General features: G+C 44.6%; 1 protein-coding gene across 1 annotated transcript in view; it reads left to right on the top strand.

Annotated features, from left to right (window-relative positions):
• Nucleotides 1–25,991, top strand: part of CNTNAP2 (contactin associated protein 2) — a 2,098,245-nt gene that overhangs the window by 2,030,981 nt on the left and 41,273 nt on the right. The window lies entirely within an intron of this gene.

Below are 25,991 nucleotides of genomic sequence, written 5' to 3'. Positions count from 1 at the left end.
ACCCCGAGGACTGCCTGGGTGAGAGGTATCCCAGGGCAGACGTAAAGCCTTGTCATATGGTGTTGACATAGTGTTTCTTAATTTTAGCAAGCATTGGACACAATCTTTCATGGTGTGTTTTTTCACGTATTCAACCAATATTCATTAAAGCGTGCATTGTGGGCCAAGCGTTGTATTAGGTGCTTATTCAGTGTTTGTTGACTCAGAAGCAAATTATGAATTAGTTGAGAGCTAGGAGAACAAAACCAAGTCGAAAATTGATTGCCTGAAATTCTCTTTGCAACAAAGCAGGAAGTCGATCGATTCATTCACTGGTGTGTTTCCTGGTCTCCCGGGTGAACTGTGTGCTCCACACTCCCTCAGGTCTCTGCTTGGGTCCTCTGACCACCAGCTCTATAAAGCCCCTCCGACCAGTCACTTCTCTTTTCCTGTGTTGCTTGATTTCTCTTCATTGCACTTTTCATTCTTTGCGGTTATCTTGCAGATGGAGTCCTGGCGCTGCCCATTGTCTGTCTCCTTAGAATGTGGTGGGAAGAAGGGGGGCGTATTTCACAGGGCTGGGCCTTTTGTTCCTTGCTGTTCAACCTGTTTATCTATCAGTGATAACTGTTGCCATTCTTGCTAATCAGATTTCCAGATGATGGAAAGTTAGGAGGGAGAGCTGATATGGTAAATGAGAGAATCAAAGTTCATTCTAGTATCATATGCTAAAGCACTTGGATCGCTGGAAAATTATAATTAAGTGTAAGTTATTCTCATTATTTAAATGGCTATAACTCTGAGCCCAAACCAATAAAATGAAGGTGAAATACAAGCTCGTGCATTTAGGTTCAAAAAAATCAATGACACGAGTCCAAGATGAAAGAGCTGGGGGACAGCACTGTGCCCACAGGGACTTAGCTGGGAGAAGAAGACGATTTTACAGCTGCCGTGGCAAACGCACAGTATCCAGGTGGCTGGGCATTCTTGGAATGGCATCCGGTTTGAAGAGCCACGTCGTGAAGGGGACATTGACAAACCAGAAAATGGCCAGCAGAGGGTGACACGCAGAGAACAGCAGAGGGAATTGAGGGCGTTTAGCTGAAGGAGAGGGGGCTTGGGGAGGTGACATACTTTTTTTTTTTTTTTGCGGTACATGGGCCTCTCACTGTTGTGGCCTTTCCCGTTGCGGAGCACAGGCTCCGGACGCGCAGGCTCAGCGGCCATGGCTCATGGGCCCAAGCCGCTCCGCGGCATGTGGGATCTTCCCGGACCGGGGCACGAACCCGCGTCCCCTGCATCGGCAGGCGGACTCTCAACCACTGCGCCACCAGGGAAGCCCTCATTTCTTTTTTAATGTGAAATGTAAGAAATTATAAAAACAAAAGAAAATTATGATTATTCCTATAGCATATAACATTTGTGATTAAAAATACATTTTTACGAAGAAAGTTTGATTCCCAGGGAACAATTTTCTGCTTATAAACATGCAATAATACCAGATGGCCACCTTTCATTTACAGGCTCCATGTTCATAGAAAAGGGGAGAACCCAGTAGTGTTTTCCCAGTTCTCTCGCCCAAAGATGGCAAAGAGAGAAAAACCAACCTTCCAAGACAATAGGGGAAAACTGCCTCTGTAAGTTTTCAGGAAAAAATACATAAAGGACGACAGCAAGCTACAAATGGACGAACCCAGATTATTTAGAATGTGGGTAGAAGCACTCAAGACTGGAATTAAACAAGACTTAAACACATTATGTTTTCCCACCCTTGGTGCGACCTATCGTGCCACCTAGTCAATAGCTATCTGAAAAATGTAGGAGTGTCATACTTTTTAACTCCACGGACCAGTTGTTTCTTTGTTTGACTGTCAGAGTCACAGGGAGGAAATAAATAGGGCCTTTCCAGATCGAATTGACATTATCTAGTGCTCCGTCATGATTGCAGGCTTAAATAATCCTAGTGTCCTAAAAACATTGTGAAACACAGATCACTCACTACATGTGGTGACTCAGAGGGGGAATGAGAAGCTCAGACACAGCATGAGGAAAGGCAGGAGCACAGAGTTAGGAACAGAACTTGAAGCAAGCCCGTCCCTCTGTTCGCTAACCGAGGGCAGCGGATGCTACGTCATCCGGCCTGGACCCCTCTGGTGGAAGCCAGGCATGCTGAACTGCACGAAAGCTTTCCAGCACTGAGCTACTTGCTGCAAACATTCTGGAGTTTTCATCCATTCAAACCCCACCCCCAACTGTTCTCTTCCTGTGTTGCTCAGTGCATCTGTGTCTGGGTAAACTTCAGAAAATCCCTCTCGTGTTTTCTTACGAAAACTCTTTGGCTGGTTATATCTGAAAATATTTTTTTTCAGATTGTAGTTCTTTTTCTTTCCCTTCTAAGCATTGGAGTCTAAGAGTGTCTCTCTGCTGGCGGTCGACTCAGACAAAGAGAAAGCTCTGCTCTCAGCCACCTCCACGCACCTCATGGATTCAAGCCGCTGGTCCCGAGTGGGCCCCAGCACAGACCTGCGAAGTGCTCCCGGCAACCAAGCCCTGTTATTAGAAAACAGTGGAGAAAAAGCCCTCCAGTACGGCAACCTGATCTTTACATTTGACGGGAGCACATTATTAGTAAAGCGACATTTTTCCCTCAATAATGTATTTTCCCTCCTTATTAGTGGATATATTTGCAGGACACATAAAAAAATATATTGGGCAATGATCCATCATTCAGCTTAATTCTGCATCTCTCCTGGGTGCCTTGTGATTCAAAATGAGTACGGAGAGCGTGGTTTGTGCTTATAGATTTATCTCCCTACGAGAGAGGCGAGGCCCCAGCGCAGGAGATGACTACAGAGTGGGGCAGAAGAGCACAGATAATAACACTGCAGGAGATGAGGAGAAACCAGCCAGGCACACATCATTCACTAGTTCGTAAGCACCCTCAAGGCAAAGATGTGGACTCTCTGTGTTTCATACCCTAGCCATGCCCCATAAAACAGAAACAAACAGCCTTACTTGTTGGTTTCATTGCAATAAGCATGAACAGCTCCAATCACACAGATATTGGGCAGATAAACTAACATGATGAGAGATTTTTCATCTGATTCTGACCTAAATTCGTGAATGTCAGTGTAATACTTTCTAATTAGAGGCTCAAAAGACGATTGATAAAGTCCAACAACCGTATAATGCTGCACATTTTTGACATTGAAGCCTCACATCAACCCTTGGAAGTAGATGCTCTTTTTCATCCTCATGCATTCATCCCTCTTTTACTGGTGCCTTCTCAATAAGTGCCAGGCATTGTGCTGAGTGCTGGGGATGCATCAGTGAAGAAAGATGCAGAGTCCCTGCTTTCATGGAGCTGACTTTCTGGTGAGGGAAAAAACAGCAAACAAGAATAAATAAATGTGTAAATGCTTTAGCTCTCTGATAAATACTATGAAGAATATAAGCCTGTAATATGATACAGAGTCATCAAGGAGGAGGTGAGATCTCTAGAAAGGATTCTCTAAGGAGGACTTGAAGGAGCCAGATCTAAGGAAAGGGTGTCCAGCTGTTAGGAACAGCAGGAGCAAAGGCCCTGAGGCCAGACAAGGCTGGTGGTCTCCCAACAGAAGGAAATCAGGTGTGGCTGACTTGGTGACCAGGAGGAGAAAAGTAGAAGCTGGGGTCGGAGAGGCGGCAGCAGCCAGTTTATAGAGCGCCTTGTGGGCCTTGGCAAGAAGCGGGGATTTTGTTATGAGTTTAAAATATCATTTGGCCTCTGGGTAATGGACTAAGCATGCGTGGAGGGAAGGCAACCAGGTGGGAGGCGACTGCAAGACTCCAAGCGAGAGAGATGGTAGCGTGAACTGCATGGTAATTCGTGGAGGGGGACCAAAATGGGCAGATTCCTGCTGTATTTTGGATGTCCAGCTGATGGTACCTGGCAACAGACCAAGTCTAACCCTGTAAGGGCTCTCATCGCAGTAGTATGTTCCACGGTTCTGTTAAATTGGCCTTAGTAGACAAGATGTCCTTTAAAATCTCCCTGTGGGCTTCCCTGGTGGCGCAGTGGTTGAGATTCCGCCTGCCGATGCAGGGGACGCGGGTTCGTGCCCCGGTCCGGGAAGATCCCACATGCCGCGGAGCGGCTGGGCCCGTGAGCCATGGCGACTGAGCCTGCACGTCCGGAGCCTGTGCTCCGCAATGGGAGAGGCCCTCATACCGCAAAAAAAAAAAAAATTCTCCCTGTGAGCAGCAAATGCTCTAAATTCAGATCTTTATTCGGCAACTGACTTGCCAAGTAATACAAAAAAGTTCTCTCGCCTCTGAACTCTGATTGACATATCTCCAGACCTTTTATACTAGATCCATGAACTGGAAAAAAAAACAAAACTGGAAATACAGATCCCAGTGCTTGTGGCTTCATCTGTTCGTTTATCCCATCAGTATGTACTGAGCTCCCAGCACACACCAGGTGCTCTTCTAGGCTTTGGAGGACAACATGCATGAGGGGTCCCTTGATCCTAGGCTTCCTCCTGAATTACAGGGGACCAGGTACGGTTTCCATCTCCTCGCCAGCATCTCCCTTAGAACAGGTTCCCTTCTTGACCTGTCTCCACAGCCAGCCATGTCAGTCCATGATATCAGTTACCTTCAGAGCAGGACTGGCCAGATTCCGAGGGTAGATAAAGTGATTCTGAGGGATTATAATTCAACTTTGCTGAAATGTGGTCCCAAGACAATACCACAAATTGTGAATGCAAATGCTAATAAAGGTCCCTAGGGAGAGTCCTGGCTGCCTGCTCTCAGATCCCACGGTCAGTAGGGCAGGCACCCAGCGATTGCTTGGGGCCATTTCCAAGTCCTTTAGGTAATGCGTGGTGCCTCTGAGAACCCCAACTGCAGTGCCCCCTCAGAATGCTGTGGTTGGGAGGACGGGGTGGGAGGAAACGAAACGGAAGAGACAGAGTCAGTGAAGATTTTATTAAAGACACTACGAATATGCTTTTCTGCAGTCATGGATGCATGTTTCATTGTGCAGAACTGTGGCTTCTGGAATGATATATATATACCCGGAAACTGGAAATTAAGGCTGGCATCCTGCTCCATCGTGTATAAAACACTCCCTTTTGTCTCTGAAAAGACCTTAGGAAAAAAAAAAAAGAAAAACTTGTGGCAAAAACTGTCCTCCTAATCAACATTATCTGATAAGATTTTAAGCACAAAAGGCCATATTGTTCTACAAATTTTCTTACACAAACGGCACTGCTGTGAAAAATCTCAAATCGAATTATTCTCAAGAGCCTTCCGTTAGGGTGAAAGTTCATTTTCGGGCATGAGTGTTCACACACACCCATGCACGTGCGCACACAAATACCAGGAAGCAAAAAGGAATCTGCACAGACTTTCAGTTCAAGTGTTCCGTGTTTTTATCGTGCTGGCTGTTACATAGATGTATACATTTGGCAAAATCCATCAAAACTCTACACTTAAAATAGGTGTATTTATTGCGTACGAATTATATCTCAGAAAGTTTGATTCAAAAAGTGGAAAGCACACCGAGAATTTTCAATTTTATATTCCTTTCATATTTGCGTATCTGCCTCCAATTTCTGATATTCTTATTCCCAAGGCTTTGGTTTGAGTACAGTCAGAATGAGCAGAGCTACTACCAAAAGCTCACTGTATTAGGACTGAAGTTTAGCCAGAAAATTAAACTTAATTAGCCTTAAATTCACGTTATTTGGAGAAAGAAACAAATGCAGACCTCTGAATAACAAAGCTGTACGGCACATAGCAGCTTGTACAACTTGAAAACTCAGCTAAAGCCTGGGAACCAAGGCTTTCCGTGGTGAGCCTTAGCAGGTGGCGAGAAGTAATCAGGGAGTCCATTGTGGTTTTTGATAAACTGAAAAGACCTGGTTTTAAGCCTGTCAAACAAATACTAGCATTCAATATTTTGAAGCAAATCCTGGTTCCAAGTATTTCTTTTCTGTTGCATTCTTCTGGTTCCTCTTGATAACCAAGGTAATCTTCGTTCTTTGAACTGTTTCTGTAGAAAAATCGTTGACGTGGCCCACGTTGTCCAGCTCTGTTGGGATTTACGCGCATTCCTGGACTGGCCCGGGAAATTATTTGGGGCAGCCTTTGTGCTGCTGGTCCAATCCAGGATGTGCTGATTGTGAAACTGAGACCCACTCAGATCTTTGGGAGCCTGACGGCAGCCTTCCTCATCCCAGCCCAGGCTGGCAGCCTCTGTTGGATGCCGGGCCGGGGAGGGGAGGTCTGGGGAGGCCGTGCTTCCCTCTCTTTCCTGAGCCGCCTCCTTCTACTGCTCCTCCAAAGTCAGAAACACACAGGTTCTGAACAAAGTCGAGCATTTTTCCTATGTCCTTTTCACTCCAATTCTCCCTCGCGTCCCAGAAGCACCAACCTGCTTGGCTGGTGAGAAATTCACATTCCCCACTTGGATGTGCCTTTGGACACATGGTAGCAAACTCCCACTCTGGGCTCACTTGGGTGCTCCTGGCCGCAGGCTAACATGGGGAGTTCAGATCCACATTGATGCAGAGGAAGGGGCAGTATTACTGACAAAACAAACCCCCCCCAAACCTCAAAATAGATTAAACAAAGGAAAGCTTGGCCTTAAATGAGATGGGTGTAAAGCAGTCAGCATCTATGCATCACTGGAAGGTGGAAGTTTTGCAGGTGTTGTTATTATTGTCCTGAGGGTGAGTAATGAAGCTCAAGACATAGAGTACCAGTGACGCAAACCCGCTTTCTCCGTACATCAGCCCCCAGCCACTCCTTACGGACACTTGTTGCCCAGATCCTCCCAACGTTCTTTCAGTATTAATAGCATTAAAAGAGTTAAGGGCTTCCCTGGTGGCGCAGTGGTTGAGAGTCTGCCTGCCAATGCAGGGGACACAGGTTCGTGCCCCGGTCCGGGAGGATCCCGCATGCCGCGGAGCGGCTGGGCCCGTGAGCCATGGCCGCTGAGCCTGCGCGTCTGGAGCCTGTGCTCCGCGACGGGAGCGGCCACGGCAGTGAGAGGCCCGCGTACCGCAAAAAAAAAAAAAAAAAAGAGTTAATTACAAGATCATTTCAGTTGGCAGCTTTTTCTCTCTTCCATTCTAAGTGTTAGGAGTTTGCCAAGTTAACTTTATATACTCTTAATGCCTGTGATTTCACATAATCCCGGGCCAGAGCTCTTCCTTTACTGGGAAGCAAGCCTGTTGTCAGACTCCGTTTATCAATCTGCTTCCAGTTACTCAAAGATTCTAACCTGGGAGGCAGACTATGAAATAAGGCAGAACAGAGTCCACATCTGTGAGCACTGACAATAAATACTCTGCGCAAACATTATGAATCCCTTTGGCATTCCCTTGTGCTGTGAATCAACATGGATTTATCTGGAGTTCTTTCACTTTTCCTCCAGAAAAATTTTACATAATTTGGAAACAAAGTAATGTACTGTACAATTAGAGGGGAATAGAATCCAGCAAAGGACCGTATCACTAAGGAGAGCCATGCCATGTGCTTACTTAATCCCCATCATACGAGTGAACATTTTCGTTCCGTGGAAACTTAGGTCTCTGAAAACCAGGACTGAGTATCAAACACTGGCTCTGCCATTGACAAGCTGTGTGACAATGGACATAAGCTTTGGTTTCCTCATCTAACTGAAAATACTAATACCTACCATTATGATTTCATTTTGAAAGGATAATGGTGTCCCTGTGTGGTTACATGCACACCCAGGATATAATGACATTCGCGTTTTAATAGTCTTCACAGCTTTAACTTTTAAAAAATTTTCCTGTTTAAAACACAGCATCCTACTGGCACAAAAACAGAAATATAGATCAATGGAACAGGATAGAAAATCCAGAGATAAACCCACACACCTATGGTCACCTGATCTTTGATAAAGGAGGCAAGAATATACAGTGGAGAAATGACAGCCTCATCAATAAGTGGTGCTGGGAAAACTGGACAGCTACATGTAAAAGAATGAGATCAGAGCACTCCCTAACACCATACACAAAAATAAACTTAAAATGGATTAAAGATCTAAATGTAAGGCCAGACTCTATAAAACTCTTAGAGGAAAACATAGGCAGAACACTCTTAGACATAAATCTCAGCAAGATCTTTTTTGATCCACCTCCTAGAGTAACGGAAATAAAAACAAAAATAGATAAATGGGATCTAATTAACCTTAGAAGCTTTTGCACAGCAAAGGAAACCGAAAACAAAACAAAAAGGCAACCCTCAGAATGGGAGAAAATATTTGCAAATGAAGCAATTGACAAGGGATTAATCTCCAAAATATATAAATAGCTCATGCAGCTTAATATCAAAAAAATAACCCAATCAAAAAATGGGTGGAAGATCTAAATAGACATTTCTCCAAAGAAGACATACAGATTGCCAACAAACACATGAAAGGATGCTCAACATCACTAATTATTCGAGAAATGCAAATCAAAACCACAATGAGGTATCACCTCACACTGGTCAGAATGGCCATCATCAAAAAATCTACAAACAGTAAATGCTGGAAAGGGTGTGGAGAAAAGGGAACCCTCCTACACTGTTGGTGGGAATGTAAGTTGGTGCAGCCACTATGGAAGACAGTATGGAGGTTCCTTAAAAAACTAAAAATAGCACTTCCATATGACCCAGCAATCCCACTACTGGGCATATACCCTGAGAAAACCACAATTCAAAAAGACACATGCACCCCAGCGTTCACTGCAGCACTATTTACAATAGCCAGGACATGGAAGCAACCTAAATGTCCATCAACAGAGGAATGGATAAAGAAGATGTGGCACATATATACAGTGGAATATTACTCAGCCATAAAAAAGAACAAAAGAATGCCATTTGCAGCATCATGGATGGACCTAGAGATTATCATAGTGAAGTAAGTCAGACACAGGAAGACAAATATCATATGATATGGCTTATATGTGGAATCTAAAAAAATGGGTACAAATGAACTTATTTACAAAACGAGTAGAGTCACGGATGTAGAAAACAAACATGGTTACCAGGGGATAAAGGGGGGAGGGATAAATTTGGAGATTGGGACTGACATATATACATACAACTATATGTAAAATAGATAACTAATAAGGACCTGCTGTATAGCACAGGGAACTCTACTCAATACTCTGTAATGGCCTATATGGGAAAAGAATCTAAAAAAATGAGTGGATTCACTTTGCTGTACACCTGAAACTAATACAACATTGTAAATCAACTATACTCCAATTTAAAAGAAAAAACCCCACAGCATCCATTTTCTTCAATTTGCACTTTTTTCCATTTCACTTGGTACATGACCTTTCCATTCACTCACTCTTATAAAATCAGCGATAAAGGACTGGAAGTTAAGAGAATTATATCATGTAAAAATATGTCATGTGCATCTGGTGTGACCAGGCTTTCTGCAGCTCATGAACTCACAGATGGTAACAGTCACCGGGGGTTTGTCATCAGAATGAATAATACAGACGGAAAGTTCTGGCTCCTGAGTGTTGGATGCCTTTTGACTGAATTCCATTTTAACCAAGACCCAAGAGGTGAGCCGTCAAACGATAGAGCCCCCTGGAGAAAACGCCGGTGTTTTTGCCTATTTAACAAGCAGTATCCTGTATTATACTAACTCTCCTGTCTTTGTATTTTCCTGACATTTATCAGCATTTCTTCCTATTTGCCAAACCATAGCAGATGAAAAGCAGGGTTATAGAAGTGTGTTCGTTTATAAACGAAGCCTCTCGTGTGTCTGCTCCGCTGTCTTTATTGTCAGACCCTCCCCACCCCTCCCCTAAGATGGCTGTGACGGTCTCCTCCTCCACTCCCCACTTCCTGTGTCTTCTCCAGTCTGTCCCGTCCACCAATGCCAATTAGACCAGACTTACACACAACCCTGATTACATTTTTCTCCGTGCTTGTAAATTTTATGTGTCTTAACACAATTAAAAAAATAATAATCCTACAGAGATGCTTGATGCTTACCCAGTCAAGTAGAAACTGATTTGAAATGTGAAGGCCTACCCACCGCCCACCCCAGGAGAGCTTTCCGGCTTTATCCAGCACCCCTCTGTGGCACCGCCCATTCCCAAGCATGCCCTGTTGGTTTCCTTGTTGGGGATATGCCCACCCCCTCTCTCCCATCCTCCTTTTCTTTTCAAACTACTGTGGTTCAGTGATCTTTTCAGCTCTCCCTTCCTGTGGGCTTCCCTCAACCCTTTTTACCCCAATCTAGATCTGTAGGATCTGAATGTACAGCACGGCCTTTATCTCGTTTGGCCTTGGCTAATGTTTATTCTTGACAGTGAGATCTCTGCAGGGGATTGTGGTGTGCCTATTTCTCTCTGTCTCACGGTGCCAACACAGGGCCCTTTAGCAAGAAGTATTAGTAAATATGCCTGGTTTCAACTAAACGTTTGTATGTCCAAGGAGGAAGTATGATTAAATGTCTGCATATGGAATCAAAACGATTACTTTATGGTCAGCATGCAAATGTTTGTATACAGAAAATTCAAAACAAATATTCAGACAAGAAGGAAGATGTATAAATAGGAAAAACACGTCTCATTCGCTCATGACCTGTGAAGCCAGGAGTCCGGAGGTCTCATGCAGTTACTGGCTTGTCCAGGCGGGAGAGCGGCAACACCTGTAGAACCACAGTTAGGGACTCTACTTTCGTGTAACTCTCTGGAACTAGAACAGGCCTCCTTTATACTATAAGTCTGTTAGTCAGCATTCAGGTACGGTCCTTTCAAGCACAAGATCAGGAGTGCATTAGAGAAAAGCTGTTAAGATCAGAGTAACAGAAGGGTTAAGATATTTGACTTCTCCAGGCCTGTTTCCTCTGTAAAATGAGAAGGAAAATAGTAATAGCTCTATTTCACAGAGAAGCTACAAGAATTAAAGAACCTACCGCATGGAAATTGCTCAGCATAGGGCCTTGCATAAAATACAGGCTCAGGATGTCAGCTGTTATTATTACTGTGGTTTCCCTGTGTTAGCCCTCTGATGCGGAAAGAGGAGAAAATGTGAGGGCTTCTCAGCTCTGGGTCGTTGCTACAGTTGCAACAGAGGCAAAGCCTTCCTTCTTAAATATGAATAAGGAGAAGTGTCAATTTAGATGCACGTTCTACCAAGTTTGAAGAAAGCGTTTTGTCTTTCTGTAGGAAGATCTGGAAATTCTGCTGTAATACCAAGTGACTTGCATACAGCATCTCAACATCCATTCTCGTATGGGTGCCGTCCTCCTGTAGGTCCTGTGGTCTAAAGGTGCAGGCAGGTAACTTGCTAGAGAGATGGCATATTTAAGTCATCTTCTGAAAGTTTCCTTTGAGGAAAGTTTGTCTTTTCTTTTGTAAAGCCCTTCAGAAAACTCGTTCTCTAGGACAGTTTTGGTGTGTTCAACTCTCAGGGATATTTTTTGTTGTCTCTTGTCCTTTTTTGCTGTTATGAATTTTAACAGAGAGCAAGGTAAAGAGAGGAATGTTCTTGAAGTCCACCAGCTAAGTTGTCTTTATTTATTTATTTTTAAAAATATTTATTTAGCTGCACTGGATCTTAGTTCTGGAATGCAGGATCTTTTTTTAGTTGCAGCATGTGGGATCTAGTTCCCTGACCAGGGATCAAACTCGGGCCCCCTGCATTGGGAGCGTGGAGTCTTAATCGCTAGACCACCAGGGAAGTCCCAATTTGCCATTACTTTAAATGACTTGTGGTTTGATCCTTCATTGAGGACTTCTCTCCAGACGTGAACAATGCAATAACATTTCTTAGCGAAGGGAATCTTTAGAAATGGTGACCTGTGTTTTGGTAGCTTCTAGGAGATTCTTAGGACTCCTTTAAAGCACTGGCAAGTCCTGCAGTTCGGCAGCCTTGGGCTGGCAGGACTGTGGGGGAACGAGTTCATTTAATTTGAAGCGTCAGGATAAGCTAAGTAATAATGCAGGGAAGACAGAATAACAAGCAACAACTCCTGGCCAACTGCTCGGAAATAAACACATGGATTTCAGGCCTCATCTGGACCGAGGTCATTTTCTTCAGCTCCAATGAAGCATTCTGGGCCTGCAGACTCTCCATAAGGTATAGAGAAAAGTTGGATGCAGGAGGAGGCAGGGGAGAAGAAGGAACTCAGAGGCTACCAAGCACCTGGGTGGTGAAGAGAACAGGCCCGAAGCAATGAAAGAAACTGCTTCTCCAAACCCAGAGTTCAGAGAACAGTCCCACCCACGGCCGAAAGCACGCCAACCTTGAGATGGAAGCAGAGATCCCAACAGACCAGGAGGAATAGCGACAAACCCCTAAAATGAATGGATCCACTTCTTTGTAAGATTTCTCAACTCGGAAGAAATAGCACTTTAAAGATTTTGAGTCAATTAAAGCATATAGGGCTGCGTGCTACGGACATGGATGTGTAGGAAGGACCCCAAGGAAGACCAGACTCGTCCCTGTCTCTGTTCCAATATTCATGGGCAAAATATTTTTATTAGTTTTTAAAAGGCTGACAATTTTATTAACACAATTCAGGTGAGCAAAAACATGCATTGTCGTCGTTTATATTTTCTGTAATGGCCTCACCTTGTTCTGGGCACTCATTTCTGTCTTCTTGGTTTGGGCTGGGGAGAGATTTAAGCTTGCATTTAAAGTTAACTCTCATTTTTAAAGTGTTGCTTTTAGGTTAACTTGGTCTTTAGGGCAAATGCTTTATCCCTCTGCTTCCTATCTCCTTTGCAGGATGCAAGGGACCTGGGGTTATACATGGTCTTCAGGGTTGTCTTAGTTTTCTAGGGTTGCTGTAACAAAGTACCACCAATGAGGTGGCCTAAAACAACAGAAATGGGTTCTGTCACGGTTCTGGAGTCCAGGAGTCTGAAATCAAGGTGCTGGCAGGGCTGGGTCCTTGAGAATTCAGTGGGGGAATCTGTTCTCAACCATCAGGGTTCTTGTTCCTTGGCTTGTGGCAACACAACTTCAATCTCTGCCTTTGTCTCCACATGGCCTTCTCCGTGTGTGTTTGTGTGTGTGTGTGTCTTCTTCTTATAAGGACACCAGTCATTGGAGTAGGGCCCACCCTAATCCAGTATAGCCTCATCTTAACTTGACAACATCTGCAAAGACCCTGTCCAAATAAGGTCACACTCACAGGTACAGGTGTTGGAATTTCAACATAAATTTTTAGGAGACACAACCCACAACAGCATCCTTACAGGTCTTTGCCCTGGTGGCTCTGGATCTGATGTGATCCCCACACTTGTGTCTGCAGAGGTGCTGAGGTTTGGGGCTGTCATGTCGCAGGTTACTAAAGGTCACACTGCTTCCCTCCAATCCTAAGGTGCCCACGCCCAGCCCCAGGCCTCTGTTGGCCCACTTGTCCTTCTGGCGTCTGGCTGTGTGCAGGCCGCGGGGCCACAGTGCTGCGTCAACCCGTCTAACAGACACGTGTGTGCTCACCAGGACTCCGCAGAGCTCACGTGCCACATTGATGCAAAGCTCTCACAGGAAGCCTGACAGCCAGTCTATACCTGGGCCAGCAGGATCCACCCTCACGCCAGCCCCTCGTTTCAGCCTTTAAGGGGAAGCCAGGACACACGTGCATGTGTTTCCTCAGGGCCTTTGTAGTTACTGTTCCTTCTGCCCGGAGTGCTTTTCCCCAAGATAAGTCCATAGCTTCCCTTAAATTGATTCACAACCCAAATATAATCTCAGCGGTGGCCTCCCCTGACTGTCCTATCTAAAATAATGTCTCCCCCTCTCATTCCATCCCTTTCCCTGCTTTAATTAGTGAAGTATTTGGGAGCGCTGGGCTTTCCTTAAGGAAAGAATGATATCTTGTTTATTGCTGAACTGGTTTCTGAGTTCACCCTAAAAAGTATCCCTTTTATCTTCACTTATTCATTCAGCCGTTAATTCACACAACAAATAATATTACTGTCCCGCATATTGTCAGAATACACAATGTTATATGCAATTATAGTCCTTAAAGGCAGGAACTCTTTTTCAGTACTGAATCCCTAGCACCTAGCCTATAGTCGCCACGCAATAAATCCTGTACGAGTGGATGAATGAAGGTTCCATGAGGAAGTTGATCTGTATAAGACTTTCACCTCAATCTTGCTGTAAAATTAAATGCATCATTTTTCCATGGAATCTTGCCCAAGACCAAACATTGAAAAGTTATATAAACAATAGATAGCATCATGGCTAAAGAAATGTCATCTTTTGAAGAAAATGAGTCTTTTATTTTTTTAAATAGTTCACGATTTTTAAAATGCTTGTGGAGGGCTTCCCTGGTGGCGCAGTGGTTGAGAGTCCGCCTGCCAATTCAGGGGACACGGGTTCGTGCCCCGGTCCGGGAAGATCCCACATGCCGCGGAGCAGCTGGGCCCGTGAGCCGTGGCCGCTGAGCCTGCGCGTCCGGAGCCTGTGCTCTGCAACGGGAGAGGCCACAACAGGGAGAGGCCCGCGTACCGCAAAAAAAAAAAATGCTTGTGGAGATAAAGATGATTTTCCGAAGGGAGCAAGCATCAAATGGTTTGTGATTTCTAGTTACTCCTGCAGGAAGGCAGCCATGCTATAGAGTGCAGTATAAAGGTTCTTACTCCACCTTTATAAGACAGAGGCCAATGACCAAAAAGAAAGGTAGCTTCAGACCTTTATTCAAAAATGCACAATCCAGGGCTACCTACCAGCTGTCTCCATGACACGATAAAACAATGTTCCCAGCCACCAAGAAAAGTCACCAAATGTATTCTGCAGAGGCTGATATACCCATTCGGCCCAGTAGTCACAGTTCCTGGGGCCACAGTACTTTTCAGGGACTCATGAAAATATTTGAATTTCTTTTAAAAAATCAGAAGGAAAAAATGAACTTTTAGGAGGAAGAAAATGGTTAAATATATCATATTAATATATTCATCTTTATATCAACATGATCCTACAATACTGGTTTGATTTATTTATTTTTTGTTATGGAGGAAAAGGCCCTTGAAGGCAAAAGTGCCTAGGACCTATGAAAGCTGTGGCCCTGCTGTCAGTCTCCTGGGGTTAAGAAAGCCTTCTAGACACGTATTCCGTTAGAAACACAGCAGTGTGCTCATGCCAAAAGAGTTAGATCCTCAGTTATCTAGAAAAACAGCTCTTCCAGGCAGGTTCATTTTCCCAAGATACCCAGGACACACAATAACATATTTCAGAAGAGAGATTAATGCAATTGCCCCATAAAATATTTTAAGCCCCAGTCGTCTCTGAAACAAAGCCCGCAGCGTGATTCTGAGAGAAAATGACTACCAGTTCTGGGAAAATGCATCTTCTTCAGGGTGCTGCAGCCGCTGTAATTTGCACCTTCTGAAGTGGAGACAGAAGCGCCATCACATGTACAGGCAGCTGGGAGAGAAGAGATAATAACAGGACAGGAGGAGGTGCCCAGCTGGGCAAAGCACATGCAGCTCTCACCGTCGGAGCTGAAACGAAGGCCCCTGAACAGACACTGCAGAAGGAGGCCCTTGTCCTTTGTTCAAAGGAAGAGGGGAAAATCAGCAGACGGCTAAACCCGACCTGAGTCACTGAAGTCATTTGATTTAGGTAAATTAGGGACAGATGCGGGCTCAGCACCTTCCTCATATCAGCTCTGGCCTCTCTTACCTCCTGTACTTTGAATAGTTTAGACTTAGAGCCATGGGGAGTACCTGACAATTCACACGGGCTAAGTCTTCAGGTACCCTGTAGTATCTGATCAGTTACAATGTATTATCTGAAAGCCGGGTAGTAACACCTGCAGTCCCTTCGTCTGTCATAGAATGTGTTTTCAAGAGTGGTGGCCTCGCTGTACACACCCTGGCTTATTGCCGCCTGGTTCAGAGTGATCTGCCCTGAACTCACCACCCTCTGGGCTTTACTCTGACCACTGCAGGGACAGTGTCAGAGACCACCTCCTAGACTAGAATCTACACTCCATCGTTTCCCTGACTCGACCCCACCTCACTCCTAACTCCTAGATCGCTTATAATGAAAATACCCTCGTCCTGTTTGGGCTGGGGTGGGGGAGGGAGGGGGGAGGGTGTGTGCTGCCATCAGGTGTGTCCTGTCCAACTTGACATTGAAGGTGATGGGGGGAGGGCGGTATTTCCAGCTCTAGAAATTAAGTACTTGTTTCTGCTACACTTCTCTGGTTGGATCCAGGCAATCATTTCAGCCCCTCAGGGTCTCTTTGGTTCATGATCCTGTCATCTCATGTAGAGATATACCTTTCCACTAAACGCCATGTGACACATTGGTCGGTGTGCCATGGATGTCCTTATCCAAATTGCCATAGTAATAAAATGTTAGCCTGGAATCCTACCCCTAAAATTCTCCCCTGAAGCTAACATCCACCATTGATCAGATGCTACCCACAGTTCATCTTGTCGTAAATCTGCCTTTAAAATACTACTCTTACTGTCATGAGCCCACGCAGATCTGCCTTGACCATGAAAATGTCATGAGATCCCTCTGCCCTTGTTCCCCAACCTAGTGGGCTGTTACTCCAAGCTGACAATAGGGGAGTTGGGTTTAGAGGAACAGGAGAGAAAAAGGTGCTGAGGGAGAAACGCACTTGGATATGCCCACGCCCGCCAGGCCACATCTGGGCTCCAGGCAGCCAGGTCTGGACACCGTGGCGTCCAGGGTGGTTTCAGTTGTAGTGTTCAGATTCGTGTGCTGGTCCAGTCTAGTTTGGGCTTCAGCCTCAAAGCCTTCAGGCTCTGTCTTCTGGACAGCATTTCATAAGTCAGGGCCCCAAGATGTGAATTCTTACGTTAATTATACAACGTGGTGAGCGAATCGAGGGGACACCCCCGCCAGAGCACTTTCCTTGTCCTGGGAACTTCAGTGCGTTCCGCCCCCGCCCCAGGGTCTGTTTCGTAATGCTTTCCCGTTTATGCTGTCCCGCAATCTTAATCCTTGAAGGATTTTTTTTTCTTCGGTAAGATAGTTTTAGTGGCCTTCTGGGGTAAGAATTACAATACAGGTGAGAACTAAGGGAGGAGACCACTTTTTGTTTTACTGAATCATTCAATTTGACATTATTTGGAAATTACAAATTTTGTTTTTCAAAATATTCCTATGCTTTTCCTAGCCTGTACTTCTTTATGCTGCTCGTGACGTGTATGAGGTCAGCACCCTTCTCTCCTCCTTTTCTCATTGCCCCAAATTCCCCTGCTTCCCAGGGAGTTAGCTTCAACTGACCATGGGCTGCTCTTAGCTGAATACTCTTCAATGATTGGGAGAAGAATTAAGGAAGAAACTTAAGAGCTGAATCTCAGTATCCTTATAGTATTGGTTACAGTTCAGTAGGGCTTTCCAAAGCCTTAAAAATAAATAATAAAAAAAAAAGTTTTAGCAAAAGCAGGGCATACAATTTGGTCAGTTTGTACACAGGATTCTATTTCTGCTGCTTACAAGTTAAAATGCAAAAGGAAAAGTGGAATAAAACCCAGTGTGTAAGAATCAGGTTTGTCACTTGCAGCTCATGAGACATTCAGACCATACATGTGTGTTCTGTTCTTCAATAGCAAACAGGTGGGGCACGTAGCTTATACTTACTAAGACTCTGAGAGGTAAAATCCAACCTGCATTTCTAATGAAGTAAATCACAGCACCCAGCTCTGCGGTTTGACTGATGGCTACATCCGTTTTTCTGAAAGCTCTTGCCACTTTCAGCAGACCCTGGTAGTCTTCGCCCTGAAAAATCATGCAAGTAAGGCTGCAGAAGAGGGGAGCCAGGCTTTCTGTCTCGTGTCTGACAACTTGAAACATTCAGGGAAAAGAGGGAAATCCATATTTCAGTTGTGTGAACTCTTTATGGTGCCAAATGTCTGTTGTTTTGGAAACAGCTAAGGGATCTTAAAAGATAAACTGAGGCATATTAAAAATTTTAAGTTTTTTTGGAGCAAAAATTGATTTGAACCAGGCAACATCCAATCTAGCAGATAAAAAGAAGCTCCAAGGATCTGTTCAAAATGAAAGTCTTTTGATAGGCAGAAAGGAATGGGAACACAGAAGTTATACTGGCAAAAAGACAGGTTGGTTATTTCAAAGTTACTTTCCTTGAGGGGATGTCAGGGGTCAGTCAGACAGATTACCTCACTAGTGCTGATCAGGTGGTTCCTGATGGACTGGTTTAAGGTTTCATTGCTGGGAGAGCCGAAACTGTGATTAAGTCTCAGTGTGGTGACCTGGAGCTTAGCATAAATGACTCCATCTTGGGTCTTTTGTTTTTTAACAGGGATCATATCCTTCCCTTTGTATAGAAATCACAACTATAGTATATTATCCAGCAATCTTAATAAGTTTGCAGTTTTCAGACTAGATTTTAGGAATGGGGATGACAGTTTTAACCTATATCTATATATAGATATATAGATAAATCCCCAAAAGCTCAGGTACTGTGATCGGTTTATACAAATAAAAGTGTAATACTTTCTTTTTGCAAAACAGTATAATAAGCTAGCATCTTCACATTTAAAACATCTCTTTTTATTGATGTTTCAGAAAAAAATACAATCTTGTTTTCTCAGTCCTTGGGGAAGGATTTACAAATTAAAACACAGCACAGACAATGTAGAAGGACAAGAAGATTCTGCTTCTCCCAGCAGCTTGCCGCTTTGTAATTGAGTTAGCATATGTCACAGGTCAAGAGCTATTTAAATTACACCTGCATATTTTAGTCCCACCTTCCTTCGTAAAAGAGAAAAGCATATAATAGAAACAATGAAATTTCATTAATGTCCTTCTTTCAGGGATTAATAAAATGTCAGAGTAATTTATACATCAGCTGTGTATATGGATTTAATTCTAGTTGTTCATCTTCCGAAAGGCAGCTGGTCAGCAAGACGTCACCGATCAGAACATTTTGCCTGTAAGAGCGGGAGCTGACGTTGAACCGAGATTCCAGCATTTCAGGGCCCTGCCTAGTGTTTATCATTTGCTCATGTTAGAATTGAGGAGAATGAGGTTTATTTGGTTTTGTTTTGCTATTTTAGATTAATGCTCTTGGCTTTTTTGGGGGGTTGGGGGTTTGTTTTCTTTGTTTTTTGGTTTTTTGGTTTCTTTTGGTTATGATTACTTCCCATTTATTTATTCTGGGAACAATAAATTCAGGCTCCGTTCACACAACTATGGCCAAATGGGAGGCTTGTAGCCACCCTCCTCACCCACATCAGCTGCTCAGATGCTCAGCAATAACCCTGGGAGTGGCAGCTTAGGATGGTTGCCAGCCCAGCAGGACCCTGGTCATGTTTTCAAGTCTACATCAGGTGACTACTCACCAACCTCATTTCGGTCTACTTTTCCAAGAAGTATTTAAATCTTCAGCCCGGCAGTGATTTCAAACCCACCTCCTACTCATCTCGTTAGGTCCCACATAACCCCTGCTCTATGCCGGAGGCCCGAGGTCTATGTAGCAATGGATATTCAGCATTAATAGATGTGTGAGTTTAAGAGCCACTGACAGTATTTTCAAAGATGAGTGCATTTTCAGTGAGATGGACAGATTTCCAGGTAATAGTACTTCTGGAAGTAAATATATAATGATCTATGGGATCTAAATCTGCTACTTCCCCTTCCTCTTTCAAGGCCACATTTCACAGCTCTTTACCAAATGAGGCTGACAGACTCTGCCCCCAGTGAGCGTCGCTGTGCCTAAAACTTCCAGTGCGCTCGGCCCCGCCCTCACAAGCAGGCTCTGCATGACAGACATGTAATGTACATTTTTCGGGGTAGGCAGCATGCACTCACCGGCCAGGTGCTACTGTAGACACTCCGTGGAACACAGGGACTGAACGAGCAACATTGCAAATCTAGTAGAGGCACAAGTTCAGGTTTCTGGCCCATATGGGGAGGAAATGACCACACCTGGGCCAGGTAGTTAGAGCCGGGAGCAGGACCTAGGAGGAAGCCATTCGGAGCTCTTCTTTTGAAGGGCTGGACAGCCCTGTGTTCTAAAGTGATGGAGAATCACAGCTATTAGGGAGGAAGATGGATTTCCATCTGAATAGAACAGAGGCCCCTAAGGCCGAAAACCAAGGGGTTCAGAGACAGACCAAGTTCTTCCACAACAATATTCCCCAAAGAAGAGTAATCTGAGGACCGATGATACAATTTTTTGCATCTTCAGTTACATATTTTCCATTTCTGGTTACCTCCTTTACTGTTATTTACTTAATACTTTTCTTTAGATGGACTCACCATTTTTACTTAAATAAATCTATGCTAAAAGGAGAATGTTTATGTTCAGAGGAAATTTTGTAATGTGACCATAAAATTAAATACCAGTAGCACTTGCTGTAATGATAAGGCAGTGATAAAACATATATTCTATGAAAATAATATGAAGTTCATGCCTGCAGAAGAGTCCAGGTCCATTCTTTGTTAAAAAGGGAACATAGGGGCTTCCCTGGTGGTGCAGTGGTTGGGAGTCTGCCTGCCGATGCAGGGGACACGGGTTCGTGCCCCGGTCCGGGAAGATCCCACATGCCGCAGAGCGGCTGGGCCTGTGAGCCATGGCCGCTGAGCCTGCGCTTCCGGAGCCTGTGCTCCGCAACGGGAGAGGCCACAACAGTGAGAGGCCCGCGTACCGCAAAAAAAAAAAAAAAAAAAAAAAAAAAGGGAACATAGCAGGTATTGAGGTGGTGGAAAAGACAGTCCAGTCCCAACCCGAGACCCTTTCTTTGAAGGATTGAAAGAGAATTGAGAAGGAAATAACTTCATCACCCTGAGATTGGATGTTATTTAATGTCCAGTCTGTGAATAACCTGCAGCCGCCTCCAGTGCCACTGGTGGGACATACTCTACCGGAGAGCTGAGGGCAGGAACAGAGGAGGGGCGATGCTTTGGGCCAGTTGTGCCCGTGGTCTCTCCTGAGCAAAGGTGAGGTCTGCCATCCCATTCTGATCCTACAAATTCTAAGAGGCTGAATCCCCCAGCCCCTGGCACAGTGAGGGGCACGCAATAGAGCCTTATAAAAAGTCTTAGCTCAGGGCTTCCCTGGTGGCACAGAAAGTCTTAGCTCAGGTCTCATTGACATTCTAAGATCTCTTGGCTCTGTTTCATAAATAGTAAGAAGTTAAGTTTATGGTGAAATTTCATATTTCATAATATCACATTCCCCCAAGAAAGGAATATTGATAGAATATTCTAAGAAGTATGAAACATAAAAATCAGCTGCTGAATAGATCCTATGGGATACACAAGAAGACTGTATCGATGAGTTTGAGTAGTCTCAAAGGGAAATGAGAAATGTCTTCGTGAGTCAGCATCTTAGTGTCTGCCCGGTCGCTGAAGAGGCTCCTGGGTGTCCACAAGGCCCTGGCACAATGGGGTCCTCGACCGGGCTGGCTTCCTTCTCCCCATGTTCCTTGCTCAAGTGCTCTTTTCTCTTTTCATTTCTCACAACACCCCTGCCTGTCACTGGGTATTCAGCGATTTAGTAAAATGAGCCCGGAAAGCATGCTAATGCATTGCTGCATCCTCCTTAAAAGGATTGTCATGAGCATTTCATTTTAAGCTTTCACCCGGAATTGCATCAGTATTTTAAGTGGGCTATTTTCTATAACCCATATCACTATGAATGTAAGACACTAAAGTACTAATGACAGCTTGAGAATTTAATTTCAGAAGTGACTGCCCTGCGTTTCTGAAATCTGCATGCTTTAGAGCAGGCTTTCCCCAGATTACACCTCAGCCAGGACATCTCCACACAGAACGTAGTTTCTTACAGTAAATCGTATCTTAATATGAGGTTTCAGGATGAGATCAGTGCAATCAACTTTACAGATTAATGTAATTTACTTTTAATGAGCTCAAATGCACTAAACTGATAGCTTTACCGTTATTTGTTAGATGTTCTTAAGAAGTATAGATTTTTATTGCACTCAAGTGTTTACAGCACTTGCTGGTGCTTTAGCTGATGCTGGCAAAGCTTTGACATCAGTTCACAGCATTTTTAAAAATCTTTATTATTGGCTCGGTCACTAATGAAACATGGTCTTAAAGCAGACTCTGATAGACATTTAAATTTTTTAAAAACAAAACGAAACCTCACTGTGCCATTTTTATGAAGAGTCCCTGAATAGAAATGCCAAAAATCCAAATGAATATAAAAGCAACATAATATAGTCTGTTTTTCAGAGAGAAATTGAGAATACAAAACATTTGACTTCTCTGTTTTTTTTATGAAACATAAATGTTCATTCAGTTATTAACTCCTCTAAGCCTCAGTTTTCCCATCTGTGAAGTGGGGATAATCCTTTTTAGCTCAGAGGGTTGTTAGGAAACAGGGAAATACTGCATAAAGTGTACTAAACACAGTACCTCACACATGTACCAATTTTGGTTTATCGTGGAAGCTTGTAATATTATTATTATCACATGGTCCAGAGTTGGAACCATCTGGCCCTGAAGAGACCAGAGTGTCTATTGCATTTGTGGTCCCCAGGGAATGGGTCTCAGCCAAGAGTCTTTAGGGGCACATCAGCTGGATCTGGAACACTGTCCAGGTTTGGAACTGTCTGCTCTCCTGGGCATCAGGACCCTTGTTTCTGTGACCTAGCCGCCTTTCAGGAAAGGAACAGCAGTCGAAACACTGGGGTAAGGAAGAGCGTGAGCTGAGTGAACAAGAAGGGAAAAGTGCAGCAGTTCAGCCCCCAGGGCAGTCCTTGCAGCCCAGCCCCCAGCCGCTGCCCACTTGGCGGACATTTCCACCAACGCTCACGGCGACCCCCGCCACGGCGGGAGCCTCAGAGCCCCTGCTTCCCGCCGTTCCTCTGGTCCGTGGTCCCCATCAGAACCCCCTTCCTGGGGGCTCCACTCTGGCCATCTGCCTTGTGTCTGTAATCCCTCTTTGAGGGTCACTTCAGGGGGAAACACTCATGGGAGGACAGCTCTTTAAGAAAGGGGGACCCCACATTAAATTGGGAGCCCTCAGATAAATACAGCTTTGAAACTGTTCGTTTTCTGTGGTGTGATTGGAAAGCCGGCCCGACTTAAAGTTTAGAAAACTATGTCAGGGACCGTATGAGATGCAGCCGGAGTCAGAAGTTTCCTACCCAAATCTCTAGCAGAGGAACCAAACTCAAAACGGACTCTCTATAGATTCTACAATGGCTGCGCAAAAGACAAGAGGATGCTGGTGATGAACACGTCGCTTTATCCACAGCTTAACTCTGCCTCAGCCCTTCAGCAAAAAGAAGAATCCCTTCCTCTCTTCACCCAGGTAGCTTGCAGGGCCCTGAGGGGCCAATGAGGTCGCCTGCTCAGAGCAAATTGTTGTGCTCCTCTAGAATTAGCTTTCCAATACGGTTCCCGCAGTCATCCCCCGCAGCTTATATTTAAGCACTTTAAGTTTCCTACTGAAATACAGACATCTTAACATGGTGTTCAAGGCCCTTCCCAATCTGGCCTTGAGCTCTGACCCCGTCTGACTCCCACAAAAACCTCATGACAAACTCAGCCTGGAGTTCTCTTTCCTTTCATCCTCAAAACCTAGTTCTACGAAAGCCAACAAGCCTTGGTGATGATGTGGAGAAATTGGTGGGAATGTGGAATGGTGTAGCCACTGTGGAAAACTGTATGGAAGTTTTTCAAAAAATTATTAAAAATAGAACTGCCGTGTGATCCAGCAACTCCACTTCTGGGTACGTACACCAAATAATTGAAATCAAGATCTCAAAGAGGTATCTGCACTCCCATGTTCACTGCAGCATTATTTACAACAGCCAAGACATGGAAACAGCCTAAATGTCCATCGACAGGTGAATGGATAAAGAAATATAGTATACACATACAATGGAATATTATTCAGCCTTAAGAAAGAAGGAAATCCTGACATTTGCTACAACATGGATGAACTTGGAGGACATTACGCTAAGTGAAATAAACCAGACACAGAAAAATAAATACTACGCGATCCCACTTATGTCACGCGCCTAAAATCGTCAAACTCATAGAAGCTGAGAGTAGAATCATGGTTTCTAGGGGCTCGGGGGAGGGGCATTGGGGGGCATGGGTGAAAGGTACAAACTTTCCCTTATGCAAGAAGAATAAGTCCCAGAGTGTCTGTAGTTAACAATACACTGTGTTTGTTATGTAAACATTTGTTAAGAGGGTAAATCTTAGGTTAAGTGTTCTTACCAAAAAAAAAAAAAAAAAAAAACCTAGTTGTAGTGTTACCCCTCCTGAAGTGCTTTTCAGAACCCCATGCAAACCTACTTCCCTGGTTTACCATAGACTTTAATAATTTTACCAGGGGACTTCCCTGGCGGTCCGGTGGGTAAGACTCCGCGCTGCCAATGCAGGGAGCCTGGGTTCAATCCCTGGTTGGGGAACTAGATCCCGCATGCATGCCGCAACTAAGAAGTCCACATGCCTCAACTAAGACCTGGTGCAGCCAAAATTAACTAATTAATTTTTAAAAAATAATAGTTTACCAAACGTAAGTTTTGTTTCTTAGCTAGGAACATTGTAGGGGTTAGGAGGCCTGGGGTCAGTCTGCCTGGCCTCAACAGCCGACGTGTCTTAAGCCTCATTTCCTCACATATTACAGAGGGATGATAATGCTTGCGCCTCCGAGGGTTGTTCTAGGAATTAAATATCCAGTTTGTCTAAGACAACCAGCACATTTTAAGGGTTCAACAAATACTAACTCTTGTTACTGGACAGCTTGTGTTCAGTCACGTTAGTTGGTTGTTCGTATGCTTGTTTCCTAGCGAGGCTGTGAGCTGCTCAGGGTAAACCCCTGTATTTGTCTACCTTCCTAATACTGCTGCACGCACCCAGTTTCTGAGGTGAAGTGAATTGAATCGAACTGACCTGACCTGAAGTCCCACGAGATGGCAGTAGCCACCAGCCCCAGAAGCTTCCTTGTGGAGCCCTCCCCCAAAGCTAGACAGGCTAAAAAGGACTCTCCTTTTACGGGCAGCTGATGGAGCTGAGGTGTCCCCAGCTTCCTGCCACCAAGGGGCTATTTGTTCTGGTGCCTCTACCGCCAGTGAAGCCAGAGAGGAATTCCGGACAGCAAAGAACTGAGGTCCGCCTCCCCATGCTGGGATCAGTCATCCTGAGTCTCCTTGGTCTGAGGGTGTTTCGAGGGAAGGCAGATCACTGGAGGGAGGGAATGGAAACCAAATACTGGACGTGTGTGCGTGGAAGGCAAGCTGGTGAACGCACAAGGGGTTCTGATATTAGACAAGGAGACGAAGAATGAGTCATTGAGTAGCCTGCAGTCATTGAGGAAAAGGCAAGGGAGGAAGAGGGGAACAAGCCAGCGCAGGTGTCAGTGGGACCAGAGCCTCTTCCTGGTCGTCATGGAAGCCTCAGGAGACATCCTGGCGGCAGGGTTTTTGTACTTGGTGGCAGGTGCATCCTACCTCCCATTCTCCCCATCCTAAATGGGATGTGCTTTAGCTCAAAGTCACAGGCTGAAATTTACTGCAGGAGAAAAATATGGAGAATCATCAATTACAATTTCTTTATGTACTCGTCTAAGTAAGACCCTATTAGAATCCCCGGGATTACCATTCTTCATCATCCCCATTGTCATAGCTCTCCGTTAATCAAACTTCACACGGAACCCAGTACAGCTCAGTCATGACACATTTTTTTTAATGTGATGAATAACCAGGGCATTCACTTCTTCTGCCCCCAAGGCCTAAAAGCTCCCTTCTCCACTGATCTATTCTTTAATTAATGGCGAGTAAATTTTTATACAAGGCTATTTCACCTGTATTCATTCCCCAGGTGTAAAAGGTGGTAAAATCCAACTTTTCAAAGAAGTAGCTAGCCCCGTTTCCCAAAGTCTTTGTTTTTCACAGTTCAAGTGGAAGGATAAATGTTTCACAACCTCGTCCTTGTGTTTACAAGGTCACCGTCATGTTAACATAATCTCCCACCCAGAATACAAGTGCTGTGCTCTTCTCTGGAGTGCCATTTGCCCAGCCCCTGAGTTTGTAGCC

The sequence above is a fragment of the Phocoena sinus genome, chromosome 9, assembly GCF_008692025.1.
Source record: "Phocoena sinus isolate mPhoSin1 chromosome 9, mPhoSin1.pri, whole genome shotgun sequence".
In the NCBI taxonomy this organism is placed as follows: Eukaryota; Metazoa; Chordata; class Mammalia; order Artiodactyla; family Phocoenidae; genus Phocoena; species Phocoena sinus.
The sequence above is the reverse complement of the archived record's forward strand: the minus strand, read 5'-3'. Positions and strand labels throughout refer to the sequence as shown.